Here is an 8,969-nt window from a genome sequence, read left to right on the forward strand (position 1 = left end):
TAAGAATTCATTTATTTTAGGGATGCCTTTGTTGCTCAGTGGTTGAGCATCTGCCTTCAGCTCAGGTTGTGATCCTGGGGTCCTGGGATCAAGTCCCACATCAGGCTCCCTGCAGGGAGCCTGCTTCTCTCTCTGCCTGTGTCTCTGCCTCTCTCTGTGTGTCTCTCATGAATAAGTAAATAAAATCTTGAAAAAAAAGAAAAAGTAATTCATTTATTTTTTCAGGCAACAAACATTCAATGTCTTTTGTAACCGGGCTCTTGCAGATGAGGTGATGCAAGGCCATCCGAGAACCTAGAGGTTTGGTACCATTGCTTGGTTTTGTGGATGGAGAAACTGAAACACAGTGTTTGAAGTTCAGTGATTTGCCCAAATCTGCAGGTGACTTAGTTGAAGATCTGGGACCAGAACTTGGATCTCAAATGCTCTTTGTACAACAAAACACTGCCTCAAGAAAATACAAAACAAAGCACAGGGCAGACTTTTTGATTGGAAAGTATGATTTGAGGAGAGTGGGAAAGTGGTTTAGTCAAACCTGAGTAGCTATGGGGACTTGGCTTTGGGGTGCACAGAAAGTGCTGCCAATGTGACATTCTGCAGTTGGTCCCGAAGGTTGGGGAGAGAAGTAAACGTCAGGAAATTAGCTCTGTTGGCTGTCTTTGTCATTCTGAACCCCTCGCCCCTCCCCAAACCCATTTCAGAAATCCGGTCCCATTTTTCTTGCCTCTGACCCTGGTGGCTGAAATTTCTCTCAGTATCGTAAAACCCAGGGTTGTAAAAATCATATTGTAACTTTAAGAGCCACATCTGTTTTAATCATTTTTTTTCTGTTTTAAGAACACAACGGGATCTTAATGGCAGCAATAAAATGGAAAAGTTGAAGGAAATTATCACAGATTTGTAAAGCTATAAGGCAGGTTCCTGGGCTCATGTGAGCAGTCAAATTACAAAGAAACAACCCAATTGCTTTTATTGCAGGCAGATCTCTGGTTTAAGAATTTCTCAGTTTAATCTATTGATGAGGATTAGTATTTTATTCACTTCAGCACTCATAATAGCTGCGGTACGCATTACCTGATGGGCCAGACTGGTGAGAATCACGAATTTCTGAGATGCAGAGAATTCCAGAGAAACTGCATGAGGGGGAAAGTATTGGGGCTGCCAAATGGGGCAGACCTGGTTTTAATCCCAAATCTGCCCTGTTTAACTGTGCATGTGGCTTTGGGCAAACTCCTACCCTCTCTAAATGTCGCCTTCCTCATCTGTATTTGGGGCTACGGAAGCAAGTTTTGCAGTGAAATGTGCAAGGGAATCACCCGGTGTGATGCCAGGCAAACAGTAGGTGCTTAATGAATGGTGGCTGGCATCTGGTTTTCCTTCTGATGAGTAAGGTATTTGGAGCAACCACTGTTGGCATCTACATCCTCTTGAACTGACCGCCTCTCACCAAAGGACCCAAAGAAGGCTCGCTGCAAACACCTGCAATTCACCGCCTGCAATTTTTCTGGGCCCAGGAGCGTGCTTGGCCTGTGTTCAGGGCAAACCAGAGTGCTGATGAGTTAATGCCCGCCACAGGGCCCTCACCCAATGACAGACGGATGGGGTCTGGAGGATAAATAGCTCTGCTCCCTCTCCCTGCAGGAGGCACGTGTTCCCCGCTGCCTCCCAGAGTGTCCTGTAGGATGAAGCTGCCCACGGTGGTGACCTGCTTGGTGACATACTTTGTTGGCTTCCTTCTCTTCTCTGGCTTCTGTTGCCTCTTGGTCCGTCCAGGCAGCTATGACATGTGTGACCTGCCACGTGACTTATGAACAACAGAAATTTATTTCTCATAGTCCCAGAGGCTGAAAGTCTGAAGCCAGAGTGCGAGTGTGGTCAGGTTCCGGTGAGAACCATGTGCCACATTGCAAACTGCCAAGGTCTCATATCCTCACCTTGCAGAGAGAGAGGGCACGAGAGAGGGCTTGGGGGTCCCTTTTATTTATTAATTTTGGGGGGGTCCCTTTTAGAAGGACGCTAATCCCATTCATGGTGGCTCCAACCTGATGAGTTACCTCCCGAAGGTTCCACCTCCAAATACCATCACATTGGGGATTAGGTTTCAACATACAAATTCTGGGAGGACACAAACATTCAGTTCTTCACGTTGTGTGTACAAGGACAGAGGCAATGAGGAGTAGAGGAGGGACAAGGAAGATGGGCCCTGGGTGTCCTAGTAACTTCTAGAACTTCTGGGATCTACCCTGTGCCTGGGAGCCGCTTTCTCTGGAAGCCTGGAAGGCCTTATCCCCTGCAGCTCTCAAACAGGGACTCTCAGATGTTAGTGTGGAAACAGCCTGGCTCCCTCTCCCCTTGGGCAGAACAGCTGAATATACCTGCCCCACTCCCCAGGGTTGTGGATGGGGAAGCTGTGGTCCCCCAGGCAGTCGCTGGCCTGATAGGACTCACTGTGCAACCTCCTTCTCTTCCCTGTCTCATTCCCCATTTCCCTTTGGATCATCCCCTCTTAGGTCTCAAATAAACGACATTCCCTCTGATACTTGTCTCGATGACTGCTGCTCCCAGGGAACCCATATGTCAAGGGTGTCCAATATTTGAGTGATGAGAAGTCAGTTGTGGCAAGAACTGGATAAAGAGTGGGGTAGAGGGATGCCTGGGTGGCTCAGCAGTTGAGTGTCTGCCTTTGGCTCAGGGTGTGATCCTGGGGTCCTGGGATCCAGTCCTGCACTGAGCTCCCCCAGGGAGCCTGCTTCTCCCTCTGCCTGTGTCTCTGCTTCTCTGTGTGTGTCTCTCATGAATAAATAAATGAAATCTTTAAAAACAAAACAAAACAAAACAAAACAAAACAAAACAAAACAACACCGAGAATCATCCCGATGTGGTAAATACTCTGTCCTTGTTACTTCTACCACTATGACTACTTGGGACATAAGATTGAGACGCTACCTGTTGATCTCCAAGTAAATCAGGACCCAAGCACTCCCAACTCTCTCCATCATGTGGTGTGATGACAACAGAGATGAAAGGGGCTTGGAAACTCTTTGTTTACTCTCCTGTCTGCCCCTCTGAGCTCCAGGGACCGTGACTAACTTGCCTTGGTTCCAGGGCTAGACGGGGGCCGCTCAGAGCACAGCTCAGTGTGTCCACCCAGAGAACAGGTAAGCAGAGGAGCAGAGCTGCTCTTGCCAGTCCACACTGCGGGCAAGGGAGCACTAATGAGGTTACTTCAGCAAAGTCTGACATCTAGGCGATTCAAGAGGTGCTTTCATTGCCCCAAGGTGGCTCCAGGGTTTTTAGAGTGTGTCTACCCCAGAGTTAAAAGCTTTTCTTAAGAATGAAGTTTCCTGCAGGGGCTTTGCAGATCTGAGATAAGGCCTCCCGCAGAGCCTGCGTAACCTGAGCCTGCCCAGACTTTGGCAGAGCCATCTGGGTATTGCTCACAAGTGAGTGAGGACTGAAGGCCTGCCCAGGTAGCCCCGCCAGCTCCTGGCCCCTCTCAGCCAAGAACCAAGTATGGAGATAATGACCCTCCAGTGAAAGCCCCTTAATCCCAAAAGATGCTTAAAAAGCCAAGTCTACTGTCAGTGGGGGTGTCAATTGTTGTAATTCTCTGGAAAGGCCAATTGACAAAAGCCAGTGCCTTAGAAAACCATACTGGAGCCTGTGGCCAAAGGCAAAATGTGCATCCCTGATATATGCTTTATGTAACTTTTTTCATGGGTAATTTCTTTCCAGAAGTAGATTGTAAGAGTATTAGTGATGAGTTTGCTTCCATTAAAGTTAGGAAAGTAAAACTGATAGAAATTCCATTTGGGGAATAAATAAAATATTTAAACATAAAATAACGCCATGAGTTTGATGTGCCTAGTTTTCAACTTTTCAATATATTTTTTCAACTATTTTAATGTTCCAGAAAAAAATTGCCATTTTATATAAAGAATATATAAAATGCGGGATCCCTGGGTGGCGCAGCGGTTTGGCGCCTGCCTTTGGCCCAGGGCGCGATCCTGGAGACCCGGGATCGAATCCCACGTCGGGCTCCGGGTGCATGGAGCCCGCTTCTCGCTCTGCCTGTGTCTCTGCCTCTCTCTCTCTCTCTCTGACTGTCATAAATAAAAAAAAAAAAAAAAAAGAAGAATATATAAAATGCTTCGTATAGAGGCACACATTTCTTTTGGCCACAGGCTCCAGTACAGTTCAGTATGGTGCTACTGGATCCCGACAATAATACTATGATCTTTTGTTCATCGTGGACTATTTTTAACAGTATTTTTGTTTTTTTTTTAAATATTGCATTAAAATATGATTTCTCCTGATTACTGAGGCTTTTGAGTGTCTTAATTTTGTGCCTTCGGTCCTCACCCTAGGTTGGGCAGGCTTGTCCCAGTCCTGGGAGAGCCAAATCACATAGAGCCTTACATAGCCCACAACACCACCTCTAGGACCTGACTCTAAAAAAAATCCCACAGCAGGGCACGAGATGTGCATTCAGTGATAACCACTGTAGCACTGGGAAGCAAGTCCCAAAGCCCTTCAGAGAGGACTGCTTAAGTATGCAATGGTCCATCGGAGGATGGTGTATTTACAGCTGTAAAAAGGAATATGATTGCTTTGACTTTTTTGGCATAGAAAGGCATCTAAGAAATATTAAGAGGAAAAGTTCCAAAATGCTCTCTACCGCAAGTCTAATATTTCTATTTGCACTATTCAAAGTGTTTTGTGTGCATTAGCTCAGTGAACCTCACAACCTTCCTCCAAGGTTATAGATAGGAAACTAGGACCCAGAGAAGTTAAGTCATTTTCCCAAGACACAGAGCACCCTAACAATTGTTTGTTTGTTTGTTTGAGTGCAGGTAGTCTGGCCCCCCAGAGTCCAAGATTTTAAGCACTGAGTTAAACTGCCTCTCATTTGATTGTGGAGTTTATGTTTATTATGTCCATATAATGGAGGAAGAATCATGGGGCAAGACACAAAACCGTCACTAACGGTTATCTCAGGTGGAGGCGAAAGATCGGCCACTTTCACGGTAAACATAATTTGATAAGGTGTGAATTCTTAATCAGGAGTATATGCTATTTTTATTATAAGAAGTAAGAACTATTTTATTAAGTGCTTGCTGTATACTAGTTCTTAGGCAGGGCATTTTCAAGGCACTATCTCCTTTAGCTCTTGCAGTAGCAGAATTAATGATACCATTAACTCTGCATTAACCAGAGAATGGCACCACTCCGTAGAGCAGAGAACCGAGGTTGGAAAAGATGAAGTGCCCTGACCAAGCTTGCAGAGCTCCAAAGCGGGACCGATTTCCCCCTTGGGTCCCCCAAAGTAGGATTGTGCTGCACCTACTACTTTGGGCCTTGCCTTTCCTATCATATTTTTTTCCGTAGCTGCGGGTCCGATTTCCTACTCCATCCCCTATTGCTGGGCATTTAGGTTACTGAAAGGGACTGCACTCTTTTTCTAGCAGGGGGAGGGGTGGGGCTCTGGGGAGGCCACCTGTCCAGGGGGCTGGGCTGCGCAGCCAGGTGGAGGGACGAGGGCGTGGCTTGCTCCGCCATCCCCAACCCCCCACCGACGCCCTGTTCTCCGTGGCCCCTTCCCCAAATTCCAGGCTCGGAAGAGAAGCCCCACGCGGAAGGGCCGCGCTCTCCTGCCACCAGCTCCCCGAGGGCCCGGCGCCTGCTGCCGCGGGCGGCCCCATCTGCGCGGCGCAGGTGTGCCCGGCCCCCGCCCAGCCCCGGGCCGCGAGCCCTCGGCCCCCGTGGCCCCCGCGAGCCCGGCGGGCAGCTGCGCGGGCTGCCATCTGCGAGCTCCGGGCGCCGGGCAGGGCGGCGGGCGGCGGGGGAGGGGCCCCATTCAAGCGCTGCCAGGGCCTAATTGATGAGAAATGGCCCCGAGCAGGTGCGAACCTGTCTCGGGAGGCGGCGAGGCGGAGGGCAGGGGCCCCGGGAGGGGAGGCTGCTTCGAGGGCGCGCAGCTGTCGAGGGTCGTTACCGAGACTTCCCCCCACCCAGGGGAGGGGGAGGACGCGGGTGGGGGCGGAGGGTGAGAGCGCAGGAGAAAGTGGGTGTTGGGGGGGGGCGGCAAGAAACCCTTTAACCCCTTTGTCGCACGCGGAGCCTCGGGAACGTAGGGCCCCAGGAGCATCTCAGCTCGGGTGACCTCACTCCTTGGCGGAGCCAAGCCAGGTGGGATCAGCCTCGCGCCAAGGACGACCAGCAGGTGGTATAGCTCCACGGGGACTCCCAGTTATCAGTTTGGGGTTGTCCCCAAGACACACTCGGTGGTGCTGAGTGACCCCTCCACTTCCATTTTTTGCTGTTTCAGGTATGTCTGTGAAATGCTGTAGCTGGGTTTTGAAATTCTGTCCCATTGTCCATGTTTATATTGACAGCATCAATCGTTTAACGCTCTGCTTCCTCTAAAAGACCAATCAAAGTGCAAATTGTGTTTTTCCCGGGCGCCTGGGGGGCTCAGTGGTTGAGGGTCTGCCTTTGGCTCAGGTTGTGATTCTGGAGATCAGGGATCCAGTCCCACACCGGGCTCCCTGCAGGGAGCCTGCTTCTCCTTCTGCGGATGCCTCTGCCTCCCCCACCCCCCTCGGTATCTCTCATGAATAAATAAATAAAATCTTTAAAAAAGAAAAAAAATGTGTCTTTCCTAGGATGTTTACAGGACTGATGTGTATAATTATGGTTCCCTAGGGCCCTGCAGATGGAGGGAGACCTGCAATGTGGCAATGGGTCCCATTGGGTAGTGAGCCTCCTCTTCATATCAGCTGCTCCCTCCTTGGTCCTTGGGATTGAGAGGAGAGCTCATTTATACTTAATTTCCAAAGGCTCAATATGGGGCCCTTCTCAGCAGTGCAAATCCAGGATCAGGGGTCCTCCTGGTTCCATCTCCACCTCTCAAAACACCACTTTACTCGGCTGCCCCAGAGGCCAGTGGAACGGAATCCGTATTCTCAGCATCAGACCCTTTGCCAGGTTCTCACCTGCCGTAGCCAGAGTGATCTTTTCAAAATGAGAAACTGAGCTCATCTCCTGCTGCTAAAAACCCTTCAATAATTCCCTATTCCACAAGAATAAAATTTTGATCCCGACCTTGCCTGAGGGTCTTAGTGGCCTTGCTCCAGGATGACTCTCTACCTTCTTGTCCTACTCAGTTTCCCTGGTATGTGCTGATCCTGCCACACTCAGGCAGCATTGCACAATAAGGTGCCTACTCTGGGCCAGGCACTGCTCTGGGCCCATGGGAAGTAATAGTAAATGAAACAGAAAAAAATCTCTTCTGCATGAGGCTGGCATTCTAGTCAGGGAGACAGACAAATGGACAATTAAGATACGCAGTGTGGCTAACTCCCAGTGATGACTGCCCTTAACTCGGAGCCTTTGTACGTGCTGTTCCCCTTGCCCACAACACCGTTCCCCAGCCATTCACATGCTTGCAATCTTCAAATCTTTGTTCACTGTTGCCTCCTCAGTGGGACCTTTCTTGACCTTACTATTTAAAATCACTATTCCTGCTTGAATTCCCTGTTCATTTGATTTGGCTTTCTTTGTCTCTATAGCTCTAACACCATCTGACACACTGTGTATTTGCTTGTTTGTTGCTAGTTCTCCCCAATACTGTGTTAAACACAGCGCTGAGCTGTATTTCCCAGCATTCATTCCTTACAACTGAACATGACCCAGTGATTGAGTTCTAATAGAATGTGGTAGAAGCGATGGATACCACCACCTTCAGGCCTTGGGCCACAGAATCTCCTGCAAGGTCTTCCACACTTGCTCTTCTCCTTCTCAGTCTGTGGTTGCAGAGGATGGGGGAGGGGAACCTCTGAGGCCCTAGAACAGGGCTTCCTAAACTGGACTTTCTAATTTGGGATCAGTCCAATGACCCTCAAGTCATCTACAGATAGAAGGCAGAGGAGGGGCCCTGAATTTGGACATTTAAATAATTGTATCTCTATTTTCACGCACTTCGGATTGGAAACTATCATTTCCTTCAATTACGAATGTAGTCAACGAGTCATAAGAGTAGTAGCAAAGTCTATCACTTGTTTTTCCAGGAGAAATGACAACTGTTTTCATATTGTATGATAGTAGTTGCAGATATATCAGAAATATTTGCAAATATATAGCAAACATTTTTTGTGAATCTGCAGATAGCAAATAACGTAGGCCATATGGTCTCTGTCACAGCTACTCGCCTCTGCCATTGGAGCACAAAAGCAGCCACAGACACTGTGGAACCTAATGAGTGTGGCTGTGTGCCAATAAAACTTTATTTACACAAAGAGGTGGCAGGCCTGCCCAATGTGGCCTGTGGTCAGTAGTTTTACTGATCCTGGGTTTATACTCATCCCTACTTGAAATTAGGGTCGTTATTAGACCTGCCACCACTTTGTCTTGTTATTTAATGTGTTGATAAAGCATACATAGTGCTATGTGACAAATTGAAAAATATGGTTTAATAACTATGTTTCAATATAATTGGTGTCCTTTATAATCCTATATACTTTATTTTTAAAGGATTTTTGTTTTTTATTTTTAATTTATTTATTTTTATTTTTTAAAGGATTTTTTAAATTATTTATTTTTAAGAGAGAGAGAGGTAGAGACACAGGCAGAGGGAGAAGCAGGCTCCCTGAGGGGATCCCAGGGATCCCAGGACCCCAGAATCACACCCTGAGCCAAAGGCAGACGTTCAATCACTGAGCCACGCATGCGTTCCTATATTTTATTTTTTACATTGAAAAACATTATCCCACATGGGGTGCCTGGGTTGGCTAAGCCTCCTCCCCTCTGATCTTGATCTCATCTCAGGTCTCCATCTCAAGGTCATGAGCCTGAATAAGAAAGAAACTGAGGCTGGAGGGTTGTTTTTCCAGCAGCTGGCTTGCCTAAATACACTCCTCGGGGAATGTCGACTCCATGAGAATGGGATTGGGTTTGGGGGCGGTGGTCTC

Source organism: Vulpes vulpes, chromosome 14, assembly GCF_048418805.1.
Source record: "Vulpes vulpes isolate BD-2025 chromosome 14, VulVul3, whole genome shotgun sequence".
NCBI classification, from domain to species: domain Eukaryota; kingdom Metazoa; phylum Chordata; class Mammalia; order Carnivora; family Canidae; genus Vulpes; species Vulpes vulpes.